The following is a 13926-nucleotide window of genomic DNA, read 5'->3' on the forward strand; positions in this document are numbered from 1 at the left end:
GTAGTGCTGCTAATCTTTGCTTGCCAACAAAAATCTGACATGGAATGCCACTTCTAACTTTTGCCACAACCTGTGAAAATAGCTTTGACCGATAGAAACCTGCTCTCAAAATCTTCTGTGCCATTTCCCTCCTAGCATAATGACTCCCACATATTCCTTCATGAAACTCATCAATAACACCTTATGTTTCATTCTCAGTCAAGCATAGAAGATATTTAATGGATCTTTCCAATATAGGTTAGCATTGATGATACAATATTTCATATCCTTTAATCTAAGAGTTCTACATTTATTTTTTGTGAAATCAGGAGGGTACTCAAAATCATGAAGAAAGTGTACAATATTAGCATACCATTTAGATAACAGGAACTTTTCCTCAATATGAAGAGTAAAAGGATCTAAGTATGTAGATGAAGAGGGTTCTTGTGGATTCTCTTTTGTTGAACTAGAGGAAGTTTCTTGTGGATTTTTCTCTCCTAAACCTGGAGAAGGTTATTATGTATCCTTCTCTCATAATACCTACATGATAGTTCTTATTCCCAGAACTTTACAATTAGATTCAGACAACAACTTGGCTAAAACCTATCCTTTTACCAGCTTAGTAAATTTGATGTCTAAGTAAAATTCAATAATTTTAGCTATCCATATCCCTCTCCTACCATATGTATCAGGTTGGGTCAAAAAGGTTTTGACAACATTATTTGGGACATAAGCAGTAATAGGGGAATGAAGGACAGAAGTTTTGAAATATTTTAGAAATTGTACAAGAACATAGGCTTGTTTTTCATTGATGTCATATTTTAGCTATGCATCTCTCATAACTTTACTAAAGAAGGCAATTGGTTGGTCATCTTGGTTATCATTCTTTTGCAGTGAAACAACAACTAAAGTGGTGTAAGAGGCAAAAGAGAAAATGCTAAAGGGTTTTGTATAATCAGGACTGGCTAGTATTGTGGCTTCAGAAATAGCCTTTTTATTTGAGCAAATCTCTAGCCTTCATTTTCCATTTAACCTCGTGGAATTTCTTTAACATATCATTAATATCTTTAATAATTTCAGAGTAGTTTGGTATAAATCTCCTTAGAAAATTAATCTTTCCTAAAAAGGATCAAATTTCTTTTTTATTTCTGGCTAAACTAATTACCTCAATGGATGAGACTCATTTTGGATCAATTACCACTCCTTTTGATATTGTGTAGCCAAGTAACTTTCCTTCCTTTATGGCAAACACATTTTTTTGGGTTGAGTGAGATTCTGAATTTTTTGCACCTATAAAAAAACTTTCTCAAGTTTTTTAAGTGATTTTCATCGAAGTTTGAAAACAAAGTTAGATCATCTAGATAAATCACAATAAACTTATTAATTTTACCAACAAAATCTAAATTCGATACTCTTTGAAATGTTTCTCCTGCATTGGTTAAGCCAAATGACATCCTATCATACATAATGTACCCCATAGAGTTGTGAATGTTGTTTTTTCTCTGTCTTTTGGACTTACCAAAATTTGGTTATATCCAGAAAAACCATCTAACATGGATATTCTATTAGAATATGAAACTCTTTTTGAGTAATTGATCCATTTTAGGAAATGGATAATTGTCTTTTAAGGATAATTTGTTCATATTTCTAAAATCTACACAGTCTAATTTCACCATTTTTCTTTCTTACAGGAACTAAATTTGCAGCCCATTAAGAATATCTAGGAGGAACAATAATCCTGGCATCCAATAATTTCTTTAGTTCTTTCTCAATCATTGGAAAGATAATTGGATTTATTCTTCTTAATTTCTGCTGGAATGGTTTGGCTTCTGGTTTTAGATGGATCTTATGCTCAATAAGATTTGTGTAAAAAGTTTTGAGCTCTTCATTGGACCGAGCAAAGACATCTTTATAATTCTTTAGAAGATTGATATACTTGTATTTTATTTCCTTAGGTAATGATGCTGAAATTTTCACATTCTTAATTTATTCATGAGTTCTAATGTTACAGTCTTCTACATCCTCTTGTTGTGTATTAAATAACGAAGTTCTTAGAACATCATTATTGTCAAAAATCCTTTCGAGAGGATTTGACCCTTGGGAATGTAATTGTTTGGCTATTTGAGGATATTAATATCAATTATCTTATTATTTAACTGTGAATCTTCATTTTCATGAGTTGACTTATGATCAATAATTTGTTCTTCCTCAATTTGTAACGCTAAAAATTCATCAATTGCCTACAGGATAATATTCAATTGTTCATCATATTCAAACACTTTCTAGTGTTTAAGATTTTTGGGGATTGAAGGGATATATTTTACCTAAATTTGATATTGTAGCTGCATTGGATGAGGTGTTTTAAAGGAGTTGGTGGAAACTGCTATAGAGTCTACATAAATGTTCTCATCTCTTGGGATTGTTGTAATGATGAAGGCTAGAAAATAGTTCTCTATAGAGTCTCATACCTCATTTCGGTGAGATGTAAGCCTAGGATGTTTTTATTGGCATAGATTTATTACTTTTTTTATAATCAATTCTGAGTCACTGAAAACAATTAAGTTTTGAACTTTTAGACTTTTATCTAACTCAAGGCCTAAAAGCAGGGCTTCATATTCTGCCACATTATTAGTAACATCAAAGTCTAACTTAAAGGATTGGGTTATGTTTTATTTATCTGGGGAAATTAATACAATTATTGCTCCAACCCCATATTTAGAAAAACCCCACCAAAGTATAACTTCCACACATCATTTTTTATACTTTTAGGTTTATTCACAATCTCTTCAATGTTAAGTTGGGAATTTTGGAGATCATTTGATGATAATGTGAAACATCCAAAATCCTGATCAACGACATAAATCAGGTGATTTATTGCTTGATCGTCCTCATAAACGATATTAATGAACCTTACCTCTATTTATAACCTAAGATGTGCACCCCCATATATGGGAATAGTAGCATAAGACATATCCATCTGCAGATTTACCCCTAATTTGGCACAATGTGATCTAGATAACAACATTCCAAATTTTGGGGGGATATTTGTGACTACAATGTCTATCACTACACTCTTTACCTGGATTTGTGCTAAAGTTACAACTAGGTCATTGATCAGTCCGAGACAAGGAACATTTTTGGAGTCAAAGGTGTACGAATCATGGTAAGGTCTGGTAATTTGCAATTGCAATTGATCCATGATTATTTTGGGCATAAAATTATAAGAGGCCCTAGAGTCTAACATATATTTATATAGAAGAAAATCATGAAATTTGAGAGTAACATAAAAGGGAGGAGCGTGCTCATCAATCATGTCAGAAATAGGACCAAAAACCACTAAAGATTTTTCATCCTATAAACTGATAATGTCCTGTGGTGAAGTAAAATTATAAGTGCAGACACAAAAAAATTCCTCTAGCCCGATAATGGGTCTAGCCATAATAGATACATTCTATGGAAGATTTCCTTAGGTTAGAATCAATCGCGAGGGCCTACCTCTTGGTCCGCTGATCCTACTTGATGATGCCCTTGTTTGCTCGCTCCAACTATCTCTCACTTCCTTCTTCAAGCACCTGAAACAAGTAAACAACAACAAACACCAAATATGATAATAGACAAATCTTAATTCAACCTACTTAACAAGTCAAGAAACATTAAGCCATTAATATGTAATATTACAAAACATTTAGGAAATCAATCGATAGTTGCATATATTAATATCAAAGAGAGATTACAACCATTCGTCTTGATGTTGCAGTCCTCCTTTGACAAGACCAAGTTCCTACACACTTCTGCTAGCATTCCATGATGGCCTCAATCAATAATAGTTTTAAGGCTCTTCCCTTTAAGCTTCACTCCAAACCAAATCACACTTCTCCCTCAAACAACTAGGTAGCTACAACTAGTAATAGATTTCTTGTCTACTCCAAACTAAAATAGCATCAACACTCAGCCGAAAACTAACACTAGGACTAGCTTGTGTTTGGGAAGAATGGAGGTTTATATAGGAAAAATAGATGGGAGATGGATCCTCTTCTCATGGGATAAGGTCTTATCCCTTGAGGTAGTTCCATCATTATAGGGGAAAGGATCCCAAACTGTCATCCTCAACCCCATCTGGCCAAACGATTTACCAAACTTTTGTTATGAAGCTTCTAGAGATGGAAGCTTCAGCTCCTAATTTAAAAAAACTTTCCATAATAGGGCTGGCATGACTAGAAAACAGATCAGTTGCTCTGGTAAGTGCAAGGGTGATTACTAATCTCTGCACATCGATGCAGGGGAGACAAAGCTCATTAGCACCAGTCTTGTAAACTGGGAAAAATAGAAGTTTCAGGGAAATGGTGCAAAAGGGAAATTATCTACTCATGAAGAGGGACACAATGGGAGTTTCTTCATGAAGGAAAAGCATGCGGGGTTCACTGTAGAGGTCCTCCAGGATCAAGGAATGTATAGTACAGGGACATTGACAAAATATTGTGTAACAGATGCCCCCTAAAGCGTGAAGGTTGAGTTAGAGTGAGGGGTGAAATGCTTTACAAATTAGTGCGGGGAACCGGTCTGCGATCGGAAAAGCTACAAGCAAGTACAGATACATATACATAGACTGAGATCTCTGTCAAATGATACATGAATCCTGGCATGGATGCAACCATCTAGATAATGATCATGTAAATGGATCCATGTATGGGCACAACCATATGTCAAAGAGGATCATAATGAAACTAAGGCATGGTCGCAGCCATCCAATAATGAGAAGGATCACATATGATAAATCATGGTCTGGTCATAGCCAGCCATATGAAAGAAACATTCATATTATCATAACCAAGTTACATCACTTTGTAACCTGGACTTCTTGTGATCTAAGTCCGGGGTCTTGCGCTCCAACACAATTCGATCAAAGTACAGATTCTAACACGGTAATAGACGTGTTGACGTTGAACATGCTAGAAAGTAACTTGATTACTAGTCGATAATGTAAACTATTAACAAGTGCGAGAGGAACCACCGATAATGACAGTGGTCCTCAAGGTAATATCATCATGATCCACAAAATGTGAATAGAGGAACTTGAAGTCGAACACCTGTGAAATCACTCGATCAAAATCCAATGATGTGAACTTGTCGTCAAGTGCGAAGAACTTGCCATTAGGGAATGCAAGCTCTGAGGTACTAGAAGGGAGTCTCTCGGCCAACTTCCCAGATAGTGAGTTGAAGTCGATGGAAAGTGACCGTGTTGAAGCAGGGCCATAATGAATCCCACATCGTTAATGCAAGACAAGAGAATGCAAAATGATTTTGGATGATATAGAGAATCAGAGGTAAGTGTAACTGCAGAAGGACAACTCTTGAACATATAAGCAACACAACTCGAAGTTTGGCAGCTTTTGGATCCATAGGATCGGTGGTCATGATGACATCGCAGAGATCAAATGGAAGGAAAAAGTGAACGGCTGAAACCCAGGAAGGTCAATGATACAAAGGAGGATGTCCCAACCCAACATGAAGCAAAGAGTGTCATGTTCAAGAGTGAGTTGCCAACACGACTCATAGATTTCCAAATTTTCCCCCACCATTTCTGGAAGGTACCCCAATTATTTTTTAATCACAAGCTTGAAGGGGATAGCATATGCTTGCACTGTAAGTTCATCCTTCGGAAGAATCTAACCTAGTAAGTTTAACGAATCCTAGGAAGGAGAAGCTCATGTTCATCACGCTGATGAATTCGATGTCATTTAATATTTTAATGAGTCCGACAGAGGTGTAATTCGGTATCTTTTCAAGTTTAGAGAGTTTGAAAAAGACACATAAAAGAAAACTCCACATGGTCCCTTTTCATACATTTGTGTCTCTCGAGCCCGAAAAGGTAGAAAACGATACTTGAGAGAATCGCTTGACCATTTCGTTCAAGGAGTACATTTTACGTAAGTAGTGCCTCCCATCTCGAAAAAGGGTAAACTTATATTGGGCATATGATGTTTCACATCCATTAATGAATTGGAAATGACAAGGGTTGGACAATCTTTTCACTTTTAAAGGGTCGAAAAAGAGTTGAAAGCGGGACCCCCATTTTATTTTCTTTTACGGGTCAAAAAGGGAAAAGCACTTGGCAATCTTTTCACATGAGTTTAACGAGATAAGAAAAGAGATGAAACGTGACTCGTTGTCATCGTTGAACATCCATCACCTATCGTTGCACAAGTAAGGAAAAGTGTATTATTGAGTGCTTGAGAAAAAAATAGGTCATCATATTTACAAAACACTGATATTTGCATGAAAATATGAATAAAAAGGAGAAAAGTAAATATATTTTTACCATTTACCATTTTACCTTTGCTATGAAGAATTTTTACTCACTTTTTGCCTAATTGTTCTGGAGTAGATGCGGGAGATCTGGGAGGTCAATTGAAAAGCCACCAATTCTAGTTAACAACCAAAGAACTGAGCTCCATTTTCATTTTCTTATTTCTTAGTTTAACCATTTTTTTTAGTTTTTTGGGGAGGTTTTTGAAAAACTTCTTCACCCTTGGTTGATGCGATTTCCGGGTATGAAATTGCACTGGTTGAGGGTGATTAATACATCCATTCGTGCCGATCGGTGAAACTATTTTTAAAACAAGCTCGTTGGCACTATGGATAGGTAAAAACCTTATTTTCTCAAAATTTTACCATTTAAGCTTAAATTTCATGGGCCAAGGATGATTATTGACTCAAATTAATGGCTTTTGCAGGAGATAATTGTTGAAGATGGTCGAATGGAAAGAATGGAAACATGAGGATGTTGATACCCAAGCAATGAATGAACCAAATTTCCTGGAAGCTTTGAGGGCTTGCGGGTTCCTCAAATTCTTTCTCACACTAAGGATGTGGGCCTAGCTCAAGTTGCTTCGGTACCTGATTAGTATTTGGGACATTAATCAGCACATTTTTGTCATTGGTGACCAGGAGCTGGAGTTTGAAACTTCAGATATATACTTCATCATTGGATTGTCCCACAGAGGGGAACCAGTGAAGTTGCATGGGTCACAATCGATTTGGGGCAAGCATATCTTCCTTGCTTGTCGAACACTGCCCTGTGGCCCTGAAATCCAAGAGTGGGAAGATAGAGATTTCCAGTGTTCAGGATTTGACACTAAGTGTGCTTCTGTTGACTACCAACAAAGTGACAGGGTCCTAGGTGGAACATGAGACTAACAAGTCGAATTTCGTTTATGTTATTGACTGCACAACTCCTACAATCTTGAACTAGGTAGAGGCTATGAAGATGAACATCAAGCGCCAGTTTTCCAAAGCCAAGGTAGGGAATCTGAAGTAGTTTTGCTTCAGATCTATACTTGTGACCTTCTTCCTGGAATGAGTACCATTGTTCAAGTATCAGCTCACTGAGATAGATCCTCCTATGCCACGCGATCCATGGATGACTTGTTGGAGCCATTTCATGCCCAGGATCACTGGGGGTCAGCATATGTCATAACGGCCTACATTATTTTCATGATACAACAACAAAAAATTGTCATGGAGGACTGGCCATACAGTGGCACTGATTCCCATGGAGATCTAGATATGCCCTTACTAGATGGAGAGGACTTGTATGATGAAGGTAAACAATCAAATTTTAATTTTGATATTTTTTAATTGTTTTTGGTATATATGTGCTTATAACATTTCTCTTGTTAACGCAGGCGTTGGACCAGAGTGACCAACTGGGATGTCCCTGATAGCTAGGTGCATCCCCCACCTGTTGATGTTGTCACCCCTTATCAGGAAGGGAGTGACAACGAGGAGGAGATCACGAGGAACCTTGAGGGGTTAACTCATGGTATCCCAAAGTATGCTTAGGTAGGAGACATTCCCCGTTAGTACCAGAGACACATGGTGGGAGTCTCTGATCGGATTCACCAATTGTTGACTCATTTTGTATGAACCATATCATGCTACCACAATCACCATGCTCATTTGATCCAAAAATGGATCCTGGATAAACCTCTAAGTCTAAAATACTTCATACAAGAGGTAAAAGGTGCCAAATGGCACAAATCCTTTCTAAATCAGAGGAAAATGAAAATCGTAGGCTACACCTAGAAATAGGCTCATTGTAGAGATATCCTCATTTTGAATCTAATGCAACTTGAATGGGTGAAAATGGACTCTGGATGAAGGAGTTATTGTAAAATGAAAATTTCCCAATGTCCTTTGAAAGGGGGCAATTTCATTAAATTTTGAACTATATTGAAAATTTTGATTTTTAGTATAGGCTCACGGGCTAATCCATAGCTGACACATGGAAGGCTGGGATTTGGCCACGTGGCCCACTCTGATTGGTCTAAAAGGAAATGAAGAATTAATGCTCAATGATCATTGTATCTAAAAGATCAATGGACGGGAGTGAACTGCAACATTAAAGCATTGATATCGCATTGACGGATGGCTATATAAAGGAGGGATCTCAGGTCTTAAGGCATCGCGGCATGTGATTGTTGAAATATCACATCGCTTAAATCCAAAGGAAAGGCCCCGAGTCAATGCGACTTGTGACTTCGACTGTCGATATTGGCGGATCGCTGTTGGCGATCCCAAAAGGGAAGGACCCTGGGCCGATGCGACTTACGACTGTGATCGCCAATATTGGTGGATCGCTATCAGCTATCCCAAAAGGGAAGGACCCTGGGCCATGCAAATTGCGACTGAGATTGGAACTGGACCTGAAGGTGTTTCAAAATATAAATTAATATAATCTCAAGTCTGGTAAGCGGGATTTTCAACCTTTTTTTTTTATGTATTTTCAATACAAAGGGAAATCGCAACATAAGCGGGACTTGCAACGTTTTAATGCAATTCTAGAAATACAAAGTGGTAGGCCTTATAGCCATTGCGACTTATGATAGTGACCAATAGGTGGACCTGATCAAAGAATAGGGTGTGGTTATGAAAGTTTGAAGTTTGATATATTGGGTTTTATGCGGATTTCCCATGTTTTTGCAGCGCTCTCCATTTAAATAGAGAATGACTGCTACTAAGGATTCAAGCGTCGCTTTCCCTCATCCGTTGCCGAAATAGGTGGCCACCTCTCCTAAGTGTGTTATGCCATGATTATTGAATGCCAAAGAAGGGATTTGAGCAAACTAGACAGAGAGCCCGAAAGGGAAAACCAACAGGCAGCGTGATTTGGCTTTTAAGCTGTGAATGCCAAAGACACAAGGCTGCGGGGTTGTTGAATGGTGGCCAAGTTATTTTTTGCTGCTGAATGCTGAAATTAGTACCAACAGAGAGCCAAGGGAGTAGATTGATAGAGAGCCAAAGAGTTATTGTGCAGAGCTGCTAAATTGTTGATGGTGGCCGAGTTACTGAAGTTGATCAAAAGAGAGCAGTGCTGAGACAGAGCAGAAGCAAAAGAGTAGCCTACGGGGTCACTTGGAATCCAAGTGAAAAGACAAGAGGACTATTTTTATGATAGAGATCCCAAAAAGCCAAAGCTGAAGAGCCCAGAGCCAAAGAGTCAGAGCCAAGAGCCAGAACCAAGAGCCAAAGAGCCAGAGTCAAAGCCAAGAGCTAGAACCAAGAGCCAGAGCCAAGAGCCAGAAAGAAAAGAGCCAAAGCTTTAAGAGGCAAGGGATAAAATGGTGTCTGAACCCACTGTTTTTGTGTAGAACAGCAAGAGTTGAGCCAAAGATCTTGTAAAAAGACTTACATTATAATCCCAGAGAACCTAATTGAATTAACTAGAGCTCACGGAGACGTATCCCAAGATTTGTGGGTGAACTCCAAATTAATATTGTTGTTTATGTGTCTGATTTATTGTTGCAATACCTCTGCTACTTATTTACTATTATATGCATTTATATATCAGTTTCAACACATTAATTTACAACATATAATCAGTTTAAACAAATACAAGAATACACCCATATTTTCAAGCATTTCTTAATTCTGCATTGGTTAATCAAATAGACCTGGGAAAATTCAAGCTTTGGAAGTGGGGAGGTTATTTCAAGATAGACAAGAAGCCTAAGAGCCCCATTTTCAGATCAGATGGTATCAGAGCTTAATATTGATTAACCACACCTTTAAGAAGGTTATATTAGAATGCTCGAATGATAGAGAAAAGACTGCTTGTCTGAAAGGTGTTTGAATAGAAAGAGGTTGATTGTATGCTTATTTGCAGACTGACTATTTTCTGAGTTTCCAGAGGTGAAGGGAAAGCTATTGATAGCTCAGTCCATGAAGGACAGGAAGGAGAAGGGCTGAAGGAATTCTTCTATCCCAAAGGACCTTAAGGAAATCTTTGGAGCAGAAGAGGTTTGTTGAAAAAGGTTGCTGAATAAGCTCTTTATTTATCTTGTTGAAGTTTTTTGTTCATTGACCTAATGACAACTTCTACAAGTGGGTCCTCAAATTCTACTCTCCTCACAAGATTCTTTGATGAAGACATGAAGCAAGAATTGTCCACCATGATGGATATGGTGAGAGAAATGTATGAGGACAGAAGGAAGAGTAGCATGCTTAGAGAGCAGTTGAATTCCATGAAGGAAGAGAAATAGTTTCTTGCGGAAAAATTGTAAGAAATGGAGATGCAAATTCATATTGCAATTATGAACTTGAAGAGGATGCATGAGTAGGAAACACAACTATTTTTTGCCCAAGAAGCCTTAGTCAAGTACCAACTTGAAGAAGAGGTAATCCATTCCAGTTTGTCTTCAAATTCTTCTGAGAATGCTCGTATTGGTTCTTTTGAAAAACATACTGAAGGCATAGGTTCCAAGCTAATTTTCAAGATGGGCTATGAAGGAAAGGGCTTGGGAAAGCATGCAAAAGGTATTGTTGAACTAGTAATGGTTGAGGAAAGGCCTAAATATTTGGGTCTTGGCTATGGATAGTCTTATGGAGAGAATTCAAAAGCTTCCACGAAAGCCATTGAAACAGTCCCAAGAAGGAGTTTCATTCCATGTCCTCTACCTTAGAAGTGTGAAGGTTGTATCCAAGAGGAATACAATAGCTTGAAACATCAATTATAGGATGCAAGTGTTCAGAAGCACATACTTGAACTAGAGAGTTGGGGAGACTCTAACATCCTTGAAGATTTTGATGGTGTTCCAAAGGGATCCACTTCTTCATTTGCTTCATCTCCTTATGAAGGCAATAAAGGTGAAAGAGGCAGGTATAAACTTGGTTCTAAACACATTCCTTTTGATTTTGCAAAGCATGATGAATTTCCACATATGTATGGGGAAAGAGATGCATGTTCCTTTTGTGGTTTGGATAACCATGATGTTTCTAGATGTTGGAAGGGAATGGCCACATACAGGAAGTAGAAGAAGGAAAAGAAGAAAGCAGCCAAAGGTACATTGGACAAGGCAAATCATGCTATCAAGAGGATGCACATGAAGTGCACTTATTTCCATAAGCAAGGACATCTTGCTGCAAAATGTTGGACACTGAATCCAACAATTCTTCCACCAAAGCTGAAGAAAGTGGAAAGGGAAGATGGTAGAAATGGAAGTGAAGATTCCATGAATGATGTGCCTCAAAATGATTCACATGTTGATGCTGATGCACAGGAAAAGGTAGTACCTTTGAAAGGGATTGGTAAGGAATAGTTAGAGTTCTTATCTGATTGAGATAGCATGTCTATTGATGCATCTACATTATACTTCATTTCAGCTTCGAAAGTACAATGTGCTTAAGTGAAAGTTGAAGAATGAAATACATGCATAAACGTGAGATGCATGAGCACAGGGATGTTGATGATTTCCTTGTTTTTGAACATGTATGTGTAATTAACTTACAAGGTTGGTTGCTTTGACATGCATGTGATGCCATGTTAACTTGAAATAAGTTAACTTGGTCTCCAAATGGAGATACTAATGAAAGTTTCATCTTTTGAAAAAGAGTCCTAATGGTCTTTTTCTACATGCTTGACTTGAAGGGTCATTTTTTTAAAGTCATATTTTGCGGGCTTGTATTTAGTACATCATTTGTATGTAGATGTAATACATGGAGGTGTTCACAAGATGTGAAATCTGTTTCTTTTGTTGAAGCAAGAGTTAGTCCATCTAGTTGTTGTCTGTTATTTTTGTTAATAGTTATTGTTGGCAGCTTTTCAAATAGGCACAAATGAAAGTTTTGTGGAGCAGATGTACTTCACATTTGTTGAGCCACCTTGGATCAGTGATCAAGGCAAAGAAGCTCAAACTACTTTCTATGACCATTTCAGTAAAAGTTCTGCAGGAAGGCAAGGAGGAAAGCAGTTCTTCTGAGGAAGACCAACCCATCTAGAGAAGAGAAGTGGTCAAAAGCTTTGGTTCAGAGGCACTATGCAAAGGCAAGTGTAGGGAAGCTGAAAGAAGAGCGTAAGTCACTCTCATTTACTATTCAGATCAGTATATCAGTCTTTTGGAGACCAAAATTTCTTTTAGTGGGTACGCGTGATCCAAAAATGGATCCTAGATAAACCTCTAAGTTTAAAAGACTTCATGCAAGAGGTAAAAGGTGCCAAATGGAACAAATCCTTGTAAATTAGAGGAATATGAAAATTGTAGGCTACTCTTAGAAATAGTTTCATTACAGAGATCTCCTCATTCTGAATCCAACGCAACTTGAATGGGTGAAAATGGACTTCGGATGAATGTTAGAAATTATATATTATGGAGCAATGGAACACATAAAATATTGCAGAAATATAAACACAGAAAACGCATAAAACAAGAGAGACACAGATATACGTGGTTCACCTATTTTTGGCTACGTCCACCCCAAATAGCCAGTCCTTCCTTTCTATTATCCAGCAAAATGAAGAGACACAACCTACAACAGATCCGCTATAATATCCTCTGTTTTCTCTCACAGTCTCACCTCTCTATTTCCTACTCACAGAATACACATCTATCACATAGCCTCAAATACAATGCCGTCATACAAAGAGAGGGGTTGCCTTCTAGGGCAAAAAACCCTAAACTAAACATAAGTTCTACCATCAGATCATCCGCCTAATGAATGGCCCAGATTGACTAGAAATTACTATACTTTTACAAGGCAATTTTACAACTGTTTTTAGCTTCGGGGGCGCTGCCCCCGAAACCCCCCGCCAGGGGGGAGCTCCCAAAGGTCGCAGCGACCCCCCCTGCAGTGAATATTTTATGGGCGGCATTGCCGCCCCCATTTCGAACTTGGGTCCAATGTGGCGATACCTTTGAATGTAGAAGATAATCAGGCTCCACACCCAACAATGAAGGAGTTATTGTAAAATGAAAATTGCCCAATGTCCTTAGAAAAGGAGGCAATTTCATTAAATTTTGAACTATATTGAAAATTTTGCTTTTTAGTATAGGCTCATTGGCCAATTCATAGTTGACACATAGTAGGCCAGGATTGGGCCGCGTGGCCCACTCTGATTGGTCTAAGAGGAAATGAGGCATTAACGCTGAAGGGCCATTGGATCTAAAATATCAAGGGACTGGAGCGAACCGTAGCAATGAAGCATTAATATCGCATCAGCGGATGGCTATAAACGAGGGACCTCAGGTCTCAAGGCATCACAACATGCGATTGCCAAAATATCACATCGCTTAAATCTAAAGGAAAGGCCTTGGGTCGATGCGACTTGCGACTACGATCGCCGATATCAACGGATCGTTGTCGGTGATCCCAAAAGGGAAGGACCCTAGGCCTATGCAGCTTGCGACTGCGATCATCAATATTAGTGGATCACTATCGGTGATCCCAAAAGGGAAGGACCCTGGACCATGCAACTTGTGACTGAAATTAGAACCAGACCCGAAGGGGTTCTGAAATATAAACAAATATAATCTCAAGTCTGGTAAGCAGGATTTTCAACATTTTTTATGTATTTTCAATACAAAGGGAAATCGCGACATAAGCGAGACTTGCAGCATTTTAATGAATTTATAAAAATACAAAGGGGCAAGCCTTAGAGCCATTGCAACTTAT

The sequence above is a fragment of the Pinus tabuliformis genome, chromosome 5_1 (genome assembly GCF_031772625.1).
Source record: "Pinus tabuliformis cultivar Carrire ecotype Pingquan chromosome 5_1, CPIR1, whole genome shotgun sequence".
Lineage (NCBI taxonomy): Eukaryota > Viridiplantae > Streptophyta > Pinopsida > Pinales > Pinaceae > Pinus > Pinus tabuliformis.